The 23,619-nt window shown below is 45.4% G+C and overlaps 1 protein-coding gene across 3 annotated transcripts in view; it reads right to left on the bottom strand.

Moving 5' to 3' along the window:
• Positions 1-23,619, bottom strand: part of rgmb (repulsive guidance molecule BMP co-receptor b) — a 277,533-nt gene that overhangs the window by 77,083 nt on the left and 176,831 nt on the right. The window contains exon 3 of one of the 3 annotated variants that reach the window (XM_072516359.1): positions 9,501-9,625. The exons of the other annotated variants lie outside the window; for them this stretch is intronic. The gene's annotated coding sequence lies outside the window, so the exon portion shown is untranslated. The remainder of the gene's footprint in view (positions 1-9,500; positions 9,626-23,619) is intronic. 3 annotated transcript variants of the gene reach the window in all.

Raw genomic sequence — 23,619 nt, 5'->3', positions numbered from 1 at the left:
CGGCAGTTCTGTAGCTCTAGCAGTGCCAGCCAGAAATGTTGGATCTTAAAATCCAACCCCTCCTTCCTCATATTAAATGCCACTTCTCTCACCGTATTCCTAGTTCTCACCTCCTTGGCACATCTGTAATCTTCAGTCATTATTTTTCCCAACTATTCAAATTATCTCACCAGATCCAACTGTTTGTCAATTGTTCAATGTTAATTCTTTCACCTGCTTTCCTAGATACATTCCTGGCTTTGTTTTTACCCACATTGATATTCATGCCATATTCCATTACTGAAGCATTCACCTCACCTACCCAACCACTGCAGTCCATTCGTGGCATTTTCTACCAAGGCTTTACCATCAGCAAATCTGACAGTTTTCACTGGCTGACCTCCAACTCTCATGGTTATATGCTTAAATAAAACAGTACAATAATCCAGGTGGTTTGCTCTGTAACCTTGCAGGAGGGAGGATATTTTCACATCCTTACAATTAAAATTAAATCGCAGGTAAAATGCTAACCATAAAATATGAAAATGATTTATTCCCATAGTTTCAGATTCTGGAGGATTCTGGTTAAAATCATTTTGTACTCAATGGCTGTTCATTGTCAACAAATTTACTGACCTGACAAATGGTTACATTTATATCTACTCTACACAAATATGCATTTCTGAACAAAATCTTGATCTGATATTCTCATTAATTGGAAAATATCACGAGTCAGAATCTTCCTCAGGATCCGAGACCTGGAGAAATAAATGAATCCAACAGAATAATGAGCTGAGCATCTCATTGTTTTCCATTTGATATTATTGTAATGTGTACCTTGCTCCTATGGTGCCCCCAGTGACATTTTATGGCAATCTCTTAATGAGTGATCCTCGAGACAATACATTTAGAATTTGCTCAAGAAAGTCTTCTGTTTATCTGTTGTAACCTAACTTCACTTTTTATAACGGAAGAGCAAACATCACAAGTAAATCTGTGATTCAGTCTGGAGTCCCTTTCCCTCCCACCAAACCCCAACCAAAATACTCCAATCCAAAAGAAAACACGCTAGGTAATGAAATCATCACTTCTCCTTCACTGGAGGAGATCACAGCAGTGTACTTCTGGTGAGGCATTAAATTGAGGTCCTTTCTGCTCTCTCAGGTGGATGTACCTGAGTACTTCTTGTAGAATGACTGGACTGTTCTTCTGATATCATGGCAAACATTTAGTCCTCAGCCAACACTAATAGAAGATTATTGAATAATTTATCTCATTGCTGTTTGTGAGACATTGATATGTGCTAATTGTCTGCTATGTTACAACATTGATTGCTTTGGGACATTGTGAGGAAGTTCTTTTTGTTCTCTAATAACAGCTTAGTGGATACATTTACTGACTGTTTGGATATTGCCTTATACAGGTTGAGAAAATCCCAGGTTTAATCGCCAGGTTGCACTTAGTTAACAAATCTCAAATGGAGCATTGGGCGTGGCTTCTCAGTACCCCTGGACGAGGAAACAGAAGAAAAATCAGTCAGGGCTTTCTCTCCTGATCACTTCTCAGTGACTGCTCCTGAAAGTGCACAGCAGGACAGGATCTAGCTTGCATGTTATTTTTCTATTACTACAGTATTCATTCTCAAGATGCAAGCACATTGGCAAAGCCAGCATTTATTGCACAGCTTTGAAAAGGTCCAGAGGAGGTTCACAAGAATGATCCCTGGAATGAAGAGCTTGTCGTATGAGGAATAGTTGAGGACTCTGGGTCTGTACTCATTGGAGTTTAGAAGGATGAGGGGGGATCTTATTGAAACTTACAGGATACTGCGAGGCCTGGATAGAGTAGATGTGGAGAGGATGTTTCCACTTGTAGGAAATATTAGAACCAGAGGACACAATCTCAGACTAAAGAGACAATCCTTTAAAAAAGAGATGAGAAGCAATTTCTTCAGCCAGAGGATGGTGAATCTGTGGAACTCTTTGCCGCAGAAGGCTGTGGAGAACAAATCACTGAGTGTCTTTAAGACAGAGATAGGTTCTTGATTAATAAGGGGATCAGGGGTTATGAGGAGAAGGCAGGAGAATGGGGATGAGAAAAATATCAGCCATGGTTGAATAGCGGAGCATTCTCGATGGGCCGAATGGCCTAATTCTGCTCCTATATTTTATGGTCTTATAGCTTTGGTTGCATTTGAGAAGGTGATGGTGTCCTTCCTTTTGAGTCACTGTGGGAACATCTACACCACTACAATGTTGTTAACAAGTTCCAGATTTTTTAGCCCACAATGTACCAGTAAACCATTTCAGGATATGTATGATAAGTGGAATATTGATCGCACTACTTCTCTTCATTACCTTTGATTTAATGGCCAGCTGAATGATTTGCACAGTGAAATTCCCAATTCTCATAAAACATAGTCAAACCAAGCAAGATTTACGCATTGCAGCGTTACATCCGAGAGTGACACCTCAAAGTTCAATTACTCCATCACCTGCAGAATTCATGTTTAATAGACCAGTGCATACCAATCGACCTGCTCTTACCCATTCTACCTGCTCAGAAACTAGAGAGCAACTTTTACCCACTCTTACCTATTCTACACTCTCAGAAACTAGAGAGCATCTTTTAAAACTGAAAGAGAAGATGCCCAGAATGCACAATAAAAATGAAGCTCCAGAAGTCCAATTTATAGTTAGGACAACAAATTAGTATCCGGGATCCCTTAGATGGGATGTAGTAATCAGCCAAGGTGGCAAGGATTTGTTCAGAACCAAGGCATTACACATAGAGACGCAAGGGTGAGGTGTACTGAGAACAAATCAGATCCATTCCAGCTTCTCAATCATCACCACAGTGAACCACTGTGAAAAGTGGTTCACTGTGAGAACCGCTTCTCACAGTGCTTCTCATCCATATCCCAACCAAGAACAACATCCAAGAATTATAATCCCATAAAGCACTGTGAGCAATTAAAGGAGCCTCCAGACAAAGTTGCCATCACAAGATCTAGGCATATCAACAGAGACTCACAGATTCATCAGTTCTACGCACTCATGTAATGGTAACTAAACACGAACGTGTACTGGCCCTGTAGCTTCCATGGAATGACAGTTGTCGAATGGCCGCTCCGCTCCCAGATTTTCTACCTTAAAATCAAGCCGCTCCATTCTCGTCTAACCTTCGGACTCAGGCCAGGCAAGAGCAGCATAGTGCAGTGGGTGCCAAGACCTTGAATTAAGGGCAGGAGAATTGAGGTAAGGAAGACATGTCGCCTTTCTCATGGCACTAGCTTTTCTAAAGCAGGTAAGTTTGAAGTTCCAGCCACTTCGAGTGCGCTACAGTATTTTATTGTGCATTCTGGTCATCTTCTCTTTCAGTTGTAATGACATTAGAAGTCATTTTAACTATTCCAACTTTTTCTGAGTAACTATTACTGTAAGATAGTCAGAACCATTTGAAGTTTGCGATTTATATTGTACTTTCAGATGGTGCCTGTTGCAAGGCAATTACCCAACAAAGGTTTTAACCTCCCTGGTAATTGCCATACAATCCTCACCTGGGACTTCCAGAGGGTGGGTGGTACCTTTCCCATCGAATCTTTAGGGTAGCCCCAGTTATGATGCCCGGGAGCCCGGACGTTACGGGTCACTGTGAATTGTCATACTATTGGAAGGGGGGGAAAGCATCTTTAAAAGGAAAGGGGGATATTGTAATATGCCTTTAAGGGATGACATCACTAGGAAGGTCAGATGGGCAGAACAATAGCCAATGGAACTTAACCCTGAAAAGTGTGAGTTGATGCATTTTCGGAGGACTAACAAGGCAGGAGAATACACAATGAACGGTAGGACGCTAGGAGGTACAGCGGACCAGAGAGCCGTTGAGGTGCATGCCTGTGGATCCCTGAAGGCAGGACAGGTAAATAAGGTGGTTAAGACAACATCTGGGATACTTGCCTTTATTAGCCGATGCATAGAATGTAAGAGCACGAAGGTTGTGATGGAGCTGCATAAAATGCTCGTTGGGTCAAAAGATAAGAGTATGGTCTGCAGGATGTGATTGCACTCGAAAAGGTGCAAAGGATGTTGCCTGGGCTGGAGAGTTTCAGCTATGAGGAGAGGCTGGTTAGGCTGGGGTTGTTCTCCTTAGAACAGAGAAGACTGATTGGGGTGTATAAAATTATGAAGGGCATAGACAGGGTAGGGCCTCTTTCTGTGTTATCGTGTGAGAGTACCTTTAAGAAATGGATGTTTAAGAAATGTACCTTTAAGAAATGGGTGTTTATCAGTGATGTCAGAGGTGGAGCTGGGCTGCCTGTCAGCTTTTTACTTTCATTTTACGCTGTTTGCTGCAGGGTGTGTTTTCATTTCGTTTTCAGAGCTGGATAGCTGCAGTCATACCCAGAAGGTGTATTAGAGTCTCTCTCTGTAATCTAAAGACTGTAAATCGATCCTGGTGATTTGAAACTAATAACAGTAGTGACTTTAACCTAATGTGCTTCTGGTAAAAGGTGTTTTAAGTCTTATGGATGTTAAAAGGAAAGCATTAAGAATTACTTAGTGTTTTAGTCTTTGGGGGTTGTATTTGAATAAATGGTTGCTGAGATGTTCACTGTATGTTTTAAAAAGGTTAACTTGGGTTCATAGAATAAACATTGTTTTGCTTTTAAAAAATACTTTTCCATTTCTGCTGTACCTCACCTGTCGAGTGGGCCGTGTGCTCCCCATACCACAATCTATTAAAAGTTGTGGGTCAGGTGAACTCCATGATGCACTTTGGGGTTCTCTAAACCCTGGCCCAGGGTTTACAACAGTGTTGTAAAACTCTATGAAAGGAAGTGCGTCATGCAATCCAGATTTAATTTCACTTTTGCTTATAGCAGAGCACTCACAAGACAGTTCGGCTGATGACGTCTTCAAGCTTTCTGCCCATGTTTATCTTTTCTCAATTGTCTAATCTTAATGATTGGAGTCACAAAGTATTTACCCAATCCTGCATGAGTGATTGGTGTCTTTATACCATTATAAAAACACAACACTTTTTTTTGTTTGTAGTGGTCCAACTGAAAAAGAATCTTCAAAACTCTTGGTAGTCTGTCAATCTGTGCCATCACTTGGAATAAATTAATTGACTTTTTTTTAAAGGGCAGAATATGCATTGATCAAATCTCTTCTTCAGTGAGGCAATAGAATCAAACAAATCCAACGTTCAGATTTAAGTCTCTTGGTTTCAACTTCAAAAGTGAAGCTTAAATGGATACATCCTTCCAGGACAATGTCTCCAGCACAGGTATTGAACTCAGAAGAAGTCTTTGTAATCATAGCCATGTGTTCCGTACAGTGCACAGGCTTTGCTGAAGCTGTCATTCAAGTAGTCCTACAGTAGCTATTACAACGTCAATAAAAACTGCAGCATCGTACACAATCTACAATGTAATGGCTGAATGGAGCTGAGAGAAATAGACATCGAGACTTGCATTTGTTTTTATAGGACAATATTTAAAAATCACCTTAACCTTTCTCAAGAACATGGAAAAGCTTTGGGTCTCAGCAAGGATTTGATATACTCTGGAGGTTTTGAATGAATTCAGGCCTTTTCTAAAATTAAATCCTTACTTATGAAACCCATGATCCCAAAAGGACTTACCAGTTTCGATGTTACTACTACACACAGGGCAATTGGATGGAAAGGTGGAAACTAAGTAGAAACGCTTGTGTGATTTGAGCCCCATGACTGGTGCCACTCTCATAACACATTGTGCTTACCAACTGTATACAACACGTTTTTTTCAGTAAAGACAGACTGTATCTGCCAGTGATTCAGACAGCTGCCAAATTAATCTTCAGAAAAGCTGGACCAGGTTGAGAGGTAGCTAATTTTCAGCAATAATCAAGTACAGCCTTCAGAGTCACCATGATAATTGCCATTAGAGTGATTAAATAGAATATAAATACAAGGGTGCCTTTAAGTTTTTTGATGTGACCTAGCATACAAGCTTTACAGCAGCAGACTGTGAAGCAATAATGTACAATAAAATAAGATTGTTAGTATTTCACCAATACTTATACCTTGGGCTTTCCAGAGTTGAAAGTTGATTCAAATGCTAATAATTTAAAAAACAATTTTGTCCTATTACAGCACAGTGGTTAGCACTGCTGCCTCACGGTGGCGAGGACCTGAGTTCAATCCTGACCCCGGGTCACTGTCTGTGTAGAGTTTGCACATTCTCCCCCGTGTCTGCGTGGGCCCCCAAAACCCAAAACAATGTGCAGGGCAGGTAGATTGGCCACGCTAAATTGCCTCTTAATTGGGGAAAAATAATGGGGTACTCTAAATTTATAAAAAAACGTGCCCCGGTTTCCTCCCACTGGTCTTGAAAGACGTGCTGTTAGATAATTTGGACAGTACGAAGTCTTACAACACCAGGTTAAAGTCCAACAGGTTTGTTTCGATGTCACTAGCTTTCGGAGCGCTGCTCCTTCCTCAGGTGAATGAGCTCATCCCAGTCCAACGCCGGCATCTCCACATCATAGATAATTTGGACATTCTGAATTCTACCTCGGTGTACCCGAACAGGCGCCGGACTGTGGCGACTCGGGGCTTTTCACAGTAACTTAATTGCAGTGTTTATGTAAGCCTACTTGTGACAATATTTAATTTAATTTTAATTTTTTAAGCTGGGAATCGAACCTGGGACTCTGGAGCTGGGGCTGTTTAGCACAGGGCTAAATCACTGGCTTTGAAAGCAGGCCAGCAGCGCGGGTTCAATTCCCATACCAGCCTCCCCAAACAGGCGCCGGAATGTGGCAACTAGGGGTGTTTTGCAGTAACTTCATTTGAAGCCTACTTGTGAAATTAAGCGATTTTCATTTAATTTCAACTGCGCTAATCACTGTGCTATCGTTCTGATGCACTCTGCTCCCGTGCCACGAGATAAATAAGACCATACGATATAGGAGTCGAAATAGGTCACTTGGCCCATCGAGTCTGCTCTGCCATTCAATGATGGCGGATATTTTTCTCATCCCCATTCTCCTGCCTTCTCCCCATAACCCCTCATCCCCTTATTTTAAAAATAAATAAATTTAGAGACGCCAATTCCTCTTCTTTTCCAATTAAGGGGCAATTTAGCAAGGCCAATCCACCTCACCAGCAGATCTTTGGGTTGTGGGGGTGAAACCCACGCAGACATGGGGAGAATATGCAAACTCCACACGGACAGTGACCCAGGGCCAGTATTCAAACCCAGGTCCTTAGCGCCGCTACCAGTGCTAACGACTGCGCCACATGCCACCCTCCCTGATCCCCTTATTGATCATGAACCGATCTATCTCTGTCTTAAAGACACTCAGTAATTTGGCCTCCACAGCCTTCAGTGGCAAAGAGTTCCACAGATTTACCACCCTTTGGCTGAAGAAATTCCTCCTCATCTCTGTTTTAAAGGTTCGTCCCTTTAGTCTGATATTGTGTCCTCTGCTTCTAGTTTTTCCTACAAGTGGAAACATCCTCTCCACATCCACTCTATCCAGGCCTCGCAGTATCCTGCAAGTTTCAAAAATATCTCCTCTCATCCTTCTATACTCCAACGGGTACAGACCCAGAGTCCGCAACTGTTCCTCATATGACAAGCTCTTCATTCCAGGGATCATTCTTGCGAACCTCCTCTGGACGCTTTCCAAGGCCAGCACATCCTTCCTTAGATACTGGGCCCAAAACTGCTCAGAATACTCCAAATGGGGTCTGACCAGAGCTTTATACAGCCTCAGAAATACATCCCTGGTCTTGTATTCTAGCCCTCTCGACATGAATGCTAACATTGCATTTGCCTTCCTAACTGCCGACTGAACCTGCACGTTAAGTTAAGCTGCACGTTAATCTTAAGAGAATCGTGAACAAGGACTCCCAAGTCCCTTTGTGCTTCTGATTTCCTAAGCAGCTCCTCATTTCGAACATAGTCTATGTCGCCATTTAGCCTTCCAAAGTGCATAACCTGACAATTTTCCACATTGTACTCCATCTGCCACTTCTTTGCCCACTCTCCTAGCCTGTCCAAGTCCTTCTGCAGCCCACCTGCTTCCTCAATACTACCTGTCCCTCCACAGATCTTTGTATCATCTGCATACTTAGCAACATTGCCTTCAGTTCCTTCTTCCAGATCATTCAGAGGCCAGGAGGAATATTCTGTTCCCCTGAGGGTCCAGGAGGGCAGCCAGTGCTGCCTGGGACGAGGTGGCGGCAGCTGTGAGCTCAGGGAGTGTGAGCAGGAGGACCGGCCTCCAGTGTAGGAAAAAGGTCAACAACCTACACCGGGCAGCATGAGTGAGTAGACACAGACGCCTGCACGCGAGCATCCACTCCCCCCAACTTTCCATGCAATCCCCTGAGCTGAGCCTGTGGAAGAGGTAATCCTGGAGCTGATGGAGACATTAGGATGCGCCGGGACATTCAGAGGGCGATGTCAGCATCACTACAGCAGATCCATAGCCGCGTGGAGGAGTCCCAGAGGCTATGGCCGCTGGAGCTGTAGCCAACAATGCGAGGGGCAGCACGGTAGCACAGCGGTTAGCACAGTTGCTTCACAGCTCCAGGGTTCCAGGTTCGATTCCCGGATTGGGTCACTGTCTGTGCGGAGTCTACACATTCTCCCAGTGTCAGCGTGGGTTTCCTCAGGGTGCTCCGGTTTCCTCCCACAGTCCAAAGAGATGCAGGTTGCTTGGATTGGCCATGCTAAATTGCCCTTAGGTTAGGTGGGGTTACTGGTTTACGGGGATAGGGTGGAGGGGTGGGCTTAAGTGGGATGCTCTTTCCAAGAGCCGGTGCAGACCCGATGGGCCGAATGGACTCCTTCTGCCCTGTAAATTCTATGATTAATGTATATTCCTTTGCTTCCTTTGTTTATTCTACCTTGCTGCTACAATTAAAGACAAAGCTTGTATTTATAAAACCTTAAGTATATTTTTTGATAGGATTATAGAAGTAGGATTGGAGGTTCACATGTTCAGCGTAAACACTAGCATTGAGCAGTTGGGCCAAATGGCTTGTTTCTGTAAATCTATATATGGCACGGTGGCACAGTGGTTAGCACTGCTGCCTCACAGCGCCAGGGACCAGAGTTCAATTCCGGCCTTGGGTAACTGTCTGCGTGGAGTTTGCACTTTCTCCCCATGCCTGCGTGGGTTTCCTCCCACAGTCCAAAGACGTGCACGTTAGGTGGATTGGCCATGCTAAATTGCCCCTTAGTGCCCCAAAAAGATGAGCAGGTTAGGTTAAGGGGTTATTGGGATAGGACGGGGGAGTGTGTTTGGGCGGAGTGCTCTTTCAGAGTGTCGGTGCAGACTCGATGGGCCGAATGGCCTCCTTCTGCACTGTAGGGATTCTATGATTCTAGGACCTCATCAAGTCCAAAATTTAAAAGTGAAACAACTGCAGCAAAATCAAGCAGCCCGACATGCTGACACAGATTAATCAGAAAATTCCTCCATAGCCACATGATTGTCACAATTATTCAGACAACTTACACAGTCAAGAAAGAAAAACCACGTCAGATGTCACCTTCTGAGTTGACCAGAAGCCATGATGACATTCTCAGTTAAGGATAGTCAGGTTCGCTCCAATACCTGTCTATGACATTTCTGTCATTATACTGCAAGGAACAAAAATAAAAATGAAATCTTTTAATAAATTGGTTAAACGCACTTAAAAAGTTGTGGAGAAAATCAACATTACAGAATATACAATATATTTTTTTAATTATACAATATTTAGCACTGCACTAAATCTGTCTATTTAATGACACAGGGCACGATTCTCAGAAAAATTTAGAAGTGTGGTAGCGAGTGGGAATTGCCGCAAGCCCATCGAGACCGGCAATTCAATTCAATGTTAATTGGTCCACTTAACGAGGCTCCACGTGCTTCTCGCCGCAAATGAAGGCTTGCCAGCTGATTCACCGGCACCCCGCCTAACAAGGTCGAGCTGCACTTGCTCAGCCAACCCCAGCCAGCTCACAGCCATAGCACAGAGCACGGAGGAGACCAGCCCCAAGATTCGGAGACGCTGGCCTGGGGAGGCTACTAGACGATGTGGAAGCCAGGAGGGATATTCTGTTCCCCTGAGGGTCCAGGAGGGCAGCCAGTGCTGCCTGTGACGAGGTGGTGGCAGCTGTGAGCTCAGGGCGTGTGACCAGGAGGTCTGGCGTCCAGTGTAGGAAAAAGGTCAACAACCTACACCGGGCAGCATGAGTGAATAGACACAAACGCCCCTGCCCCCCTCCGAGACCTTTCCGCCCCCATGCGAGCACCCACTCCCCTCAACTCTCCATGCGATCCACTGAGCTGAGCCTGTGGAAGAAGTAATCCCGGAGCCTATGGAGACGTTAGGGTGCGCCTATTCAGAGGGAGATGTCAGCATCACTACAGCAGATCCATAGCCGCTTGGAGAGGCTACGGCTGCTGGAGCTGTCGTCGGCAATGCGTGGCACCACTGCTAGGGTGGCATCCGCAGTGGAGTCCCTGATGCACGATGTCAGCACCATTAGTGAAGGTGTCCAAGGCGTCGTGCAGTCAGTGAGGTCATGGCTGAGGGTCTCGGCAGAATGTCCGTCTCACTGGGGGATGTGACCCAGTACCAGGCTGACCTTGATGAGGTTCTGCGGGACAAGTCCCGCTCTCAGATGGTTATGGCCGATCCACTGCTGAGCTTGTCCCAGTCACAGGTGGGCATTGCCGTGGCGCTGCAGAGCATGTCCCAGTCACCGTGGAGCATGGCCAAGGGCGTCGACACGATGGTGCCGTCCATGGGGAACTGCCAGGGCTGGCACAGCCAGGTGATGCAGGGGCAGCCGGGACTCGAACCAGCTGCCCCTTCATTCCAAGGTGAACCCCAGGGCTCCATTGGCACCGAGCGGGAGGAGGGGACGGTGTGCCAACCCAGACCCATCCCATGGAGTGGCGACGGTGGCCACAAGCTCTTCCGGGTTCCACCCCTCTGATGAGGCTACACCTCACAGTCAGCACATAGGACAGCGCGGCATGACTGTGCATGTGCTGCCGACAACTGAGCCAGGGCACTCAAGCCTCACGAGTCCCAGAGGACGCCCGCCAGTGGCATCAAAGGACACAGGACGAGATAAGCAACTGGCTGTCTCCACCTCAGATGTGCATCCTGGGGACATACCTAGACGTAGGAGGGCAAAGCACATAGTGGATCAATAATAATAATAATAATAATAACTGAGGGCACCAGGAGAGGGGATGGTAGGTGGCGGGGGTGGTGAGGGGGCAGCACCATTGGAAGGGTGAGGAAGTGTAAAACACAAGAAACACCTTTGTGCACAATTAGTTTGATGCCCCTGTCATTTTCTTCTGCAATGCGCGGCAACCTCCGAACCCTGCGCCCATCTCTCTAGGCATTGCACCCCCCCCCTTTGGCACTCACCCACCCTCCAGACGTCGTCATGTTCCCGGTGCTGTGTTCCATCCCCTGGGTGTTCGGATGTTGCTTGTGTGGTGCTGCCTCACGCAGTGTTCAAGCACAGTGTCCAGGCATCAAGGTGTGATTGGAATGCTAGGCAATGACTCCCACATGCAACATGGCCTGCCCACCCACGGGGAACCACTTGGGTTGTGTGAAGTGCTCACTTAACCACAATTGGCAATTCCCTATTAGCAATAGCCTTCAGCCGCACAGCCAGAGGCTTCGGCAATCGGTGGGGGTTATGGATGGTCGGTGGGGCTTATGGATGGTCGGTGGGGCAGACGGGCAGGGATAGGAGTTGACCCCCGAATGGGTACACATGATCCAGGGGTTGGCATGGTGCCACATGTGGTTGCCCCCTCCCCCAGCACCATCCCCCCCACCATCCCATAGCAGCCCACTCCTTTGGCCCATCCCCCCGGGCTCTTTGCCTGTGAGCAAAGATGGCTACTCACCTCCTCAGCTCCCCACAGACGTCCTTCTGCCAGGTTCACGTTTTTTAACAGGAGCACTAATCGGCGCCAGCGTGACCACTTGTTGCGGAGGCCGCTGAATGACGGGAGGCCGTTGGATATGGGGTGGGTCTCGTTAATTGTATGGAAATAGGGCTTATGTGGTGCTAATTGGTTTCTCGCCACGCTACGGCGAGATCCCAATTTCGCCTACGGAAGCAGGCCGGTTGCAACACTAACTGTTTGGCAGCTGCCAAGATTCTAGTTTTCTGCCTCTCCCGTTATTCACCGGCCTCGTTTTGCTTGAGCATAAGGAGGCCGGAGAATCGCAGCCACAATATTTGATGCTGTTAATTTTCGCATTGTAGAAATGGATTGCTTGTATATCAGGGAGTCAGCAATTTTGAGATTCATTATGTGCTTCTGACAGCACCTCAGGGCTTCTTTCCAACATATTTGTTTAGTTTATTTTTATTATAGTTTCTCAGTAGCTGATACATTTATAGGAATGCCATGCAGAGCCACCTGTCTTGGTACTTCGGAGAGTGCATTTGGCTGGCATTTCCTGGAGTAGATTGAAGGGCAATCATAGAATCACATAATAATGTGAAACTGTTATTAATAGGTTTTGTTTTTCTCTGACCCAAAGCACACATTTGATTGATACAAGGCCTTATATGAATTAAGCTAAAATGGGCCAATGGTTTCAGTTTGGTTCACTACTCCATCAGATTACATAGCCTCAAGAAGTAAAAACATTCAGGTTGGTGTTTTAAACTAGCAATTGAAAAACATGTTAACTTATCATTTCTACTAACTGGTCCCCAAAGACAGTTTGATGGTGCCATCAATAGGTGGAAGGGCTAAGGATGCTGCTTTTGCTGACTTACAATCAAAAGCCACAAGAAGAAGTTTTGTGAGAAGTTGCAAGTCATTGATGTAGCTAAACAGAACAAGTGATGAAACACATAAAGCTCCTGTTCGTTTGATGTCACTTCAAACACCCAATTTATGAAATTGTTATAATTATCCAAAGGACATCATAAAAATATAAATTCACGCGTTATTAAATTGTGCATAAGAAATCTTTGGCAATGTGTAATGGCATGAGCAACACGAGGATAAATATTAATGTAAAGAGACATTTCATAATGATATGCTATTATTGATGTGGTGTAAAGGACTTTGTCTAATTTATATATATCCAAACATAGAAGTCACCTTAAACTAACAGGTGTGTACCAGTGTTTCTTTGAATTTTTCTTTCATTATAAAAATAATAAACGGATGAATTTAATACAGAGCTGCTAATTCTTCATCTTCTGATTGATGTGTTGTTTGAAGGACAATTGTAATATTTGTACTGAAAAGGGTGCTGTTTGCTTTGAACTCATGGGATGAGGTGATTGGTTTACAATTAACATGCTGTTTGTGTTACCCTCGGTGCACTCATTGTCAGAACTCGTGTTTGATGTAACAGAAGCTAGTTGTTGCATGCAATAGGTATAAGTGCTTAGTGGTGTTGATGCTAAGCATTTGCACTTCAGTGTTTGATCACGTTCTGGAGGACAGAATCACTGATAAAGTACAAAATGTGTTGGTCATGTGGGCCTCTTAATCCTTAAGGCAACAGAGCTACAATAGCACGGCTTTATGGGGGAGGAGTTGAGGATTAGTGAGGTTGTATTCATGAACCTTCAACACACATACACACACAGAGTCCCAGTGATTGCACACTAGATGAATGCAAATAAGAAACGACTACATCATACAAAACTTGAATATTGCTGAAAAGAGTGCAATTTGCCAAATCTTTTTGCCTTGTATTCATCAGGACGAACACAAGGCCACATTTCAAATAATCACTGCAATTTATATTACAGAAGATAAGGGTGCTGCATGATGGCAAGTCAACTATGACTGGCCAAGATGTTGCCATGGAAAAAGCAATGGGGAGCTATAGGCTCCCAGGTAATTCAAACAAGACCCAAGGCTTGCACATATTCCTTTTGTTCGCAGCGAGCAGGTCCCTGCCTATGAATGTATGTCACTTCTAGCAAGCATCATCCACGTCACAAGCTCAACTCATGATCTTAAATCGGTTGTTTATGTAGCTATTTGCGCACTCAGGATTGTTCAGCAAGTGCTGCTCAATTATGGAATCGCATCTAAAATTAGATGTTTTTTAATGATTTTGCAAGCATGCACTGGTTCACTACAGTCTGTACTCTGCCTATTATGTACTATCAAAAGAAGGAAGAGTAAAATGACTGCTTTATGCATTAAACAAGATTGCAACAAAGAGAAGACATTCTTTAAAGTCAGTGAGTGCGCTTAAGCTGTCTTTACAAGCTTAAGTTGTCTTTACAAGAGGTGCCAGGAGTAAACCTGAGCAGCCTCCCCTTTATGTCCTGTGGACTATTTTAACAAAGTAAATTGTTACTGTCATTGATTAATGTAAGCAAAAGACATAGGATCATACGAATTAGGAGCAGGAGCATGCTACTCAGGCCCTGTTCTGCCATCCAATAAGGTCATGGCTGATCTCATTTTAACCTCAACATCACATTCCTGCCCACCCCTCAGCAACCTTTCATCAACTTGCTTATCAAGAATCTATCTACTTCTGCTTTAAAGATATTCAAAGACTCTGCCTCAACTACCCTTTGTGGGAGGGAATTGCAAAGTCTACCCTCAGAGAAAGAAAATACTGTATCTTGGTCTTAAATGGACGAAACCTTATTTTTAAAACAGTGGCCCTTCGTTCTAGATTCTCATATAAGAAAAAACATCCTTTCCACATCCACCCCTGCCAATTCCCCTCAGGACCTTGTATTTTTCAATCAAGCCACCTCTTACTCTTTTAAACTCCAGTGGATACACACCTAGCCTGTCCAGCCTTTCCACATAGGACAATCCCCTCATTCCTGATATTAAACTAGTAAACCTTTTCTGAACTACTTCTGTAGAATCCGCACAGAGTGAACACCCATGGAACGATGGGTAGGTTGCAAGAATACTGGTTTATCTGCGGCGCTGGGGACCCGGGTTCGAATCCCAGCCCTGGGTCACTGCCCAAGTGTAGTTTGCACATTCTCTCCATGACTGCGTGGGTTTCACCCCCACAACCAAAAAGATGTGCTGGTTACGTGGATTGGCCACGCTAAATTGCCCGTTAATTGGTAAAGAAACACAATTGGCTACTCTAAATTTATTTTTTTTAAATAATGGTTTATAGACACGTACATTAACTCTCTCAAGTCCCTGAAGGGTCTCCCTCTCCGACCTACGCTTCGGTCAGGGTGTTTATACTATGTGGCCTCCCAAAAGGGGAAGCCCCGTCCCATTACTGGGGAAGTCCATACTCTTGTGGAGGTCACGAGGAACTAGATGGTCCACACTCCATGACCTCCGCAGGGGTTGTTACACTCCTGCCGCCCCCCCCTCCCCCTCCCCCCCCCCCTCTCCCCCTCCCCCCCCAAAAAAAAGTCTGGAGTGACGTCCGTGGACTGGCACGAGGGGCCCCTCATTCTCTTCGCCTGGGGTTGGCTTTTGGGCATCATCTATGTGGTGTCTGGAGGCGTATACCAGACAGGGGACCGACGCTTGTGCATGGAGCACCTGGGTGGAGCTGGTGCAGCAGGCGTGGCATTGGGAATCAGCTGGGTGGATTCCGTCGTTGGCTGAATCTCCATGTCAGAGTTGAATGGGTCTGCGTCTGGCATCTTTGCATCCTTGACCTCGACAGTTGGTGGAGCCAGGGCCAGCGGTGGCAACGGGGGCGGCGAAACATGTGGAACCCGGGTAGTTGGCATTGGGTCCGGTAAATCAAGGACACGGCTGCGGAGATAGTCCACGTGCCTGTTTGATTCGCAGCCTTGTGCTCACACTTTGTAGGAGACAGATTTGGTCTGTGACAACACCACGGCCAGGATATATGCGGCACCATCGCCAAAATTCCGTACATGCACCGAATCGTCCGGGGCGAAACTTTGCAGGGGCATATGGCGGGCCGTGTCCACCTCAGACCTGACCTGGCTGCAGCGGACCTTCCCACCAATGTCTGGGATCACCAAACTCAGTCGGGTGCCGAGGCGGCGCCCCATCAGTAGTTTGAATGGCGCGAGCTCTGTCGTGGCTTGCGGCATGTTCCAGTAGCACTGGTTCCACTTTATTCACAGTATTTGTTACGTCTTCAAAGAACTCCAATAAATTAGTTATACATGATTTCCCTTTCACAAAACCATGTTGATTTTGCCTGATTATCTTGTACTTATCTAACTACCGTGTTATAACATTTTTAATAACAGCTTCTAGCAATTTCCCTATGACAGATGCAAAGCTAAAATAAGTTGAAATTACAGATATAATAGTTTCAGGGAAAAAAACACCCTGCATTGTTGCTCTAGGATCAAATGTTGATGAACTGATAATGTTTAGGAGTTTGGTATGGTAATACAGGGCTTATAGCCTTGCTGACTGACCATTCCTTGAGAACCAGAACTGATTGCTGGCAGGGAGAGTAGACGATCAAAATGAACGTACTTCCGATCTACATCTCCAAAGCCATCTTTAATACGGTGGACAAACTAATCATGGCATTTGAGTGGCGAGGGGATAAGCACCCGAGGATCCAAAAAAGAGTCTTACAAAGGAAAAAAGTATGGGAGGCCTGGCCCTCTCAAAGCTACGGATCTACAACTGGGCGGCCACGGCAGAAAGAGTGAAGGAACCAGAAGCGGAATGGGTGAGGATGGAGGAAAGTTCCTGTATAGGGACGTCCCTCCGAGCGCTAGTCACGACCACACACCCACCCCCTCCAACCAAATACACAAGGCGCCCAGTGGTAGCGGCCACACTCCAAATGTGGTATCAAATGAGACAACACCTTGGTCTAACCGAAATATCAGCTGGAGCCCCGATCTGTAACAACCACACAATGGACACCACCTTCAAAAGGTGGAGACAGGACGAGGGTACACTGACAGTTAGCGACATGTACACAGATGACAGGATAGCGACCTCGGAGGAGCTCACTGAAAAGTTCCAACTACCCAAAGGGAACGGAATGCGGTATATACAGGTCCGGAACTTCTTCCGCAGGGAAACCCCAGCATACCCCCAGATACCGAGACATTCACTGGTTGAGGAACTGCGATGCGGGCGACCTGGGGAAGGGGAACTATGGGGACTTGTACAGGCGACTATTGGAGGATGTACAATTCCCCCTGGATGAGACGAGGGAGAATTGGGAGGAGGATCTGGGCATTGACGTCGGGGCGAGGAGGAACTCTGGATCAAAGCACTACATAGGGTGAACTCCACTTTCACTTGTGCAGGGCTGAGCTTAATGCAGCTAAAGGTGGCACACAGAGCTCATCTAACCAGAACCCGAATGATCAGGTTCTTCCCAGAGGTGGAGAAAAAATGTGAAGAGTGCCAGGGAGGCCCGGCCAACCACACGCACATGTTCTGGGCTTGCTCCAGATTGGTGGGGTTTTGAACAACTTTTTTTGAGGCAATGTCCAAGGTGATGGGGGTGAGGGTGCAGCCAGGCCCCAAAATGGCAGTTTTCAGGGTATCAGACCAGCCAGAACACTTTATGTGGAGGGGGGCCTAACCTTTGCCTCATTAATCGCCCACCTTCTGCTCGGCTGGTTGGCCGACCTGTCGGAATTTCTCCAACTGGAAAAGATCAAATTTGCCATCACGGATCAGTGGAGGGCTTCCACAAGACGTGGAAGGCATTCACAAACCTAATCCAAGAACTGTTTGTAGCTAGCAACCAGTAGGGGAGGGTAGAAAAGTGCACTAGAGACATTGAGCAGAAGGGAAAGTGGGGGGGGGGGCACAAAGGCCCCGGGAAAAATAGTCATGAGCACGACCACAGGGGACGGGGCCCGAGGGCAAGTGGAGAACCAGGGGGAACAGCAACACGCAGGGCAACTCACGCTGGGGCTAGCGTCAAGAAGGGTAGCCGAGTCAGGTCCACGGCCACGGAAGGAGGAGAAATAAGTTGTTGTAAATATGTATAGTAATCCGTGTTTGTTTGCCAGGTCTCTCATTGTAATTTTGCTATATTTGTCGTGTAACGTCAGTTTTTAGTTGCCTTCCCAAACACTATGTGCGGCTATGAAACCTGTAAACTAATTGTACAAACTGAAATATGTAACAAAAAAGTTGTGAAAACCAATAAAAACATTTTTTTTAAATAACCAGAACTGAGAAATGGTCAGCAGGATTGTTTCTTACTGAAATTGTAAGTAGATTAATGAAAATTTTAGATTGAATAAATGATTTTAACTTTTGTTGATTCCCCCATGTAATGAGAACCTAAATGAGTAATTTTCACTATGGGTGATATGGTGAGGTAAAGGATGCACAAGAAAGAAATTATATTTGTGTAGTGCTTTTCACAACTTGAGGACATCCTGAATTGCTTCACAATCAACTTGGTTAACTCAACATTTAAAGCTCATTAAATTAAAGACTAATTATTGACCCAAGTTAGGTGACAGAAAACAGAAAGAAGGGTTAACAGCTAATCAGACTGGAAGGAAATGACTGGTGTTGCCTAATAAGGATCTATATTGTGGCCTCAATGATTCACTATATTTATAACACACCATATATCCAAGTTTGTTGATAACACAATGATTGGTGATATGGTAAGCAGTGCAGATAGGAGCATAACATTACAAAGAGACATTGGCAGATTAAGTGAGTGGGTAAAACTGGCAGGTGCATTTAGATGAGGGAAATTTGAGGTAATCTATTATGGACCAAGAAGTGGAAGATTCAAATATTATTTAAATGATGAAAAGCTAAAAACATTGGAGGTCCAAAGAGATCTAGAGATCCACATACACAGATCACTAAAATAATAGTCAAATTTAAAAAAACCGACAATGGAATGATGTGCTTTATAACCTGAAGGACTGAATTAGACAAGAGGGGTTATCTACAGCTGTATAAAGTCACGGTTAGATTACATCAGACATGCTGTGTACAGTTCTGGGTACTGCAGTATAGAAAGGAGGTATTGGCCTTCAAAGGATTGAAGCTCAGATTTACCAACATGCTACAGGGCTCCAAGGATAATTTATAAGAATAGATTACATAAACCAGCCTTGTATAGCAGGAAGTGATCAGCAGACCAGTCAGATGGACAGAAAAGAGGCAAATCAAATTCAATCAGCAGAAGTGTGAGGTAAAACATTTGGGGAGGGTAAACAAGATTAGGAAATACATGATCCTTGAAGGTAGCAGGATCGGTAGATAAAGTGTTAACAGACAAATGGGATTGTTTCCTTTAGCAGCTAAGAAATAGAATACAAGAGCACAGCGGGATGCTGGAACTGTATAAAACATTAGTTACGCCACAGCTAGAGTGCTTCTTCACTTCACTGTTACAGGAAGGACACTGTTGCACTGGAGAGGTTAATTATGAGGGTATAAAAAGAGCTGACTAAAATGAACTGGGAAACCAGGTTAGGGTTTGGGTCAGTAGAGTTGCAGTGGCAGACATTTAAGGAAATATTTCATAATACTCAGAACAGATACATTCCAATGAGAAAGACTCGAAGGGAAGGATGCGCCATCCAGGGCTAACTAAGGAAGTTAAAGATAGTATCAAATTGAAAGATTTGTAGCTGGTCAGAAAAAAAAAGAAAAATAATCGCTTATTGTCACAAGTAGGCTTCAATGAAGTTACTATGAAAAGCCCCTAGTCGCCACATTCCGGCACATGTTCGGGGAGGCCGGTACGGAAATTGAACCCGCGCTGCTGGCCTTGTTCTGCATTACAAGCCAGCTGTTTAGCCCACTGTGTTAAACCAGCCCCAGATTGGACAGAATATAAAAAAATGAAGAAAAGAACAATAAGGAAGAATAAATTAGAGTAAGAGAGAAAACTAGCTAGAAAGGTAAAAACAGTAAGAGTTTATATAGGTATTTAAAAAGAAAAAGAGTAAGTAAAGCTAACATTGGTCCTCTAGAGAGTGATTGTGGGGACTAACAGATGAATTAAAAGACATTTTGCATCTATCTTCACTGTAGTGGAGAGGTGGGGAAGTGGGCATCGCTAGGGTGCTCTTTAAGAGGGTTTGTGCAGACACAATGGACCAAATGGCCTCCTTCTGCACTGTATGAATTCTGTTCTATATTGTAACATTCAGATAGGAAAGTAAGTTGTGAAGAGGACATAAGAAGTCTGAGAAGGGATATACATAGGTTAGATGAGTGGGCACAAATTTGGCAGATAGACTAGAACGTGGGAAAATTTTAACTTTTCCACTTTGACAGGAAGTATAGTAAAGCCGCATACTATCTAAAGTGAGAGATTGCAGAACTCTGCGATTCAGATGGACCTACCTGAGTGTCTTGGTAGATGAATCACAAAAAGGAGGCAAATGGTATGTTGGCCTTTATAGCAAGAAGATTAGAGTACAGGAGCAGGGATATCTTGCTGCAATTATATCGTTCTTGGTGAGACCACACATGGAAAATTGTGCACAGTTTTGGTCTCCTTATCTGAAGAAGGAAGTTCTTTGTATAGAGGGCGTGGAGAGAATGTTTACACAACTGACTGCTAGGATGCCGGGACTGATGTATGAGGAGAGATGAGTCGGTTATGGTTATATTCCCTGGAGTTCAGAAGAATAAGGGGGGATCTCATTGAAACTATAAAATTCTAACAGGGCTAGACAGGGTAGAACCAGGAAGGATGTTCCCAATGGTGGATGTGTCCAGAACCAGGGGTCACAGTCTGAGGATACAGGGTAGACCATTTAGGACTAAGATGAGGAGAGATTTCTTCACCCAGAGAGTGATGAGCCTGTGGAATTAAGAAAGTATTTGAGGCCAAAACATTGTGGACTGGATTCTTCGGTCTCCCAGCTGCGCGTTTCTCAGCGGCAGGAGGTGGTGCGCCATCCGCTGGTGGCAGAATTCTATGTTGCCGCTACTGTCAATGGGATTGTCCATTAAAGCCACCCCACGCTGCCGGGAAACCTGCGGCCGGGTGTGCGCTGCCAGCAGGACCAGAGAATCCCGCTGCCGGAGAATTCCGGCCTGTACGTTTTCAAGAAGTTAGATATAGCTCTTGGGGCGAAAGGGATCAAAGATAAGGGGGGGGGGGGGGGCGGAGAGGAGTGGACGGGCTAATGGTTATTTATTTTACAAATGTTTTTCTATTGGGTTTTTGAACAAAGTATATTTACCGTTATGTACACAGAATAAGATATATATACATATCTTATATACATATATATATATATATGTATATATATATATAGACGAGAAGGGCACACACAAACATACCAAAAAAAAGTAATAATTAAAAATAAAATAAAAAATAAAATAAAATAACTGGTAGAATATTATGCACCAGCTCAACAGCAGCAACTCTGTACAACTGGCCAAATTATTTCCAACACATACATTTGGATGCTGGAGAAACAATTACAGAGGGCAATACTCGAATGGGTCTGGTGTTGGAGTTGTCTACAGGCTAATGAGTTGAATGATCAGCCAGAGATAGATATATTTCAGATTTAAAAAACGGTTAAATAGATATGAGGAACAGGAGGGGAGGTGTATTTGAGACCAGGAGGGGATCAGCCATGATCTGACTGAATGGCAGAGCTGGCTTCAAAGGCTGAATTGCCTACTTCTGCCCCTAATTTCCATGTTCCTGTAGTACATGGCACACCAGACTCAAAAGAGCTGAATGGCCTACTTCTGCTCCCTATGTTTTTAAGTTAGTATACAGGTACAGCAATTGATTCGGAAGGCAAATGGAATGTTTCACATTTATTTTTTGAGGCATAGAATACAACAGTAGGTACGTTTTGCTACACTTGTGCAGGGCATTGGTAAGAGCACATCTGGATTGCTGTGTACAATTTTGGCTCCTTACTTAAAGGTGGATAGAATTGCATTAGAAATAGTTGAGAGAAGAATCACTCAACTGGGGCGAGATTCTCCGACCCCCCGCCGGGTCGGAGAATCGGCGGGGGCTGGAGTGAATCCAGCCCCCGCTGGTTGCCGAATTCTCCAGCACCGGAGATTCGGCGGGGGCGGGAATCGCGCCGCGCCGGTTGGCGGGCCCGCCCCGCCCCCCGCGATTATCCGGCCCAGATGGGCCGAAGTCCCGCTGCTAGAATGCCTGTCCCGCCGACGTGGATTAAACCACCTCTCTTCCCGGTGGGGCAAGGCGGCGCGGGCGGGCTCCGGGGTCCTGGGGGGGGGCGCGGGGCGATCTGGCACCGGGGGGGTGCCCCCACGGTGGCCTGGCCCGCAATCGGGGCCCACCGATCCGCGGGCGGGCCTGTGCTGTGGGGGCACTGTTTTCCTTCCGCCTTCGCCACGGTCTCCACCATGGCGGAGGCGGAAGAGACTCCCTCCACAGCGCATGCGCGGGGATGCCGTGAGCGGCCGCTAACGCTCCCGCGCATGTGCCACCCGGCAATGTCATTTCTGCGCCAGCTGGCGGGGCACCGAAGGCCTTTTCCGCCAGCTGGCGGGGCGGAAATCAGTCCCGCGCGGGCCTAGCCCCTCAAGGTGAGGGCTCGGCCGGTCAAGGGCGGAGGATTCCGCACCTTTGGGGCGGCGCGATGCCGGACTGATTTGCGCCGTTTTTGGCGCCAGCGGGCAGACATCGCGCCAATACCGGAGAATTTTGCCCCTGATTCCTGGGATGAAAGGGTTATCTTATGAAGAAAGGTTGGATGAGTTAGGCCTGCATCTATGGAGTTTAGAAGGAAGTAATAACTGACCTTATTGAAGCATATATGTCACTGAGGGAACTTGGACAGAGTGGATGCTGAGAGGATGTTTCCCCTTGTGGGAGAGACCAAAACTAGGCACACTATTTAAAAATAAGCATCACCCATTTAAGGCAGAGATTAGGAGAATTTGTTTCTCTCAGGGGTTCCTGGTCTGTGAAACTTCCTCAGAGAGCAATGGAGGGTTCTGGTTCACTGGACATTTTGAAGACAGGTAGATAGATTCTTGACTGACAAAGTAGTCAAAAGGGTATCAGGGTAGGCAGGAAATGAGTGTTCAGGCCACAATTAGATCAGCCATGATCTTATTGAATGGTGGAGCAGGTTGAAAGGGCTAAATGGCCTAATTCTTGTTCCCAATTTGTATGTTCATATGTACCTTTTCGAATTTAGAAAGGATTTGATAGCGTAGAATGGGATAAACATTTTTCACTCGTGGGGATGTCTAAGACAAAGGGACCTTAAAATCAGAGGCAGGTTAATCAGGAGGAGAATTTAAGAAACACTCCTTCACAAAGAGGATGCTAGCAGTGTGGAATTCTCATCCATAAAAAGCAGTAGGCACGAGCTTAAATAATAAATTTTGATCTGAGATTGCTAACTGTCGGTATAAATTAATTCACAGCCAAGGATGGAGTTCGGAAACAGATCAGTAGCAATTTCATTGAATGTCGGAATAGGCTCGATGAGCCAAATGACACACCCCAGTTCCTCAGTTCCTATGTTTGACAATTGGATACCATAGTCTGTATTTTCGCAACGAACGACAGCCTCTCAATCATTGTGAAAATGGAAGAGATCAAAAAAAGTGAAAGTCTTGCCCCCAATCACAGAACCTAATATTTTTGTGGCGGTGGGAAAGGGCCCGAGTCAGAATTTGCACGTGTGGGTTTTGCAGTGACAGCTACGCATATAAATCACAT

Source organism: Scyliorhinus torazame, chromosome 9 (assembly GCF_047496885.1).
Source record: "Scyliorhinus torazame isolate Kashiwa2021f chromosome 9, sScyTor2.1, whole genome shotgun sequence".
In the NCBI taxonomy this organism is placed as follows: domain Eukaryota; kingdom Metazoa; phylum Chordata; class Chondrichthyes; order Carcharhiniformes; family Scyliorhinidae; genus Scyliorhinus; species Scyliorhinus torazame.
The sequence above is the reverse complement of the archived record's forward strand: the minus strand, read 5'-3'. Positions and strand labels throughout refer to the sequence as shown.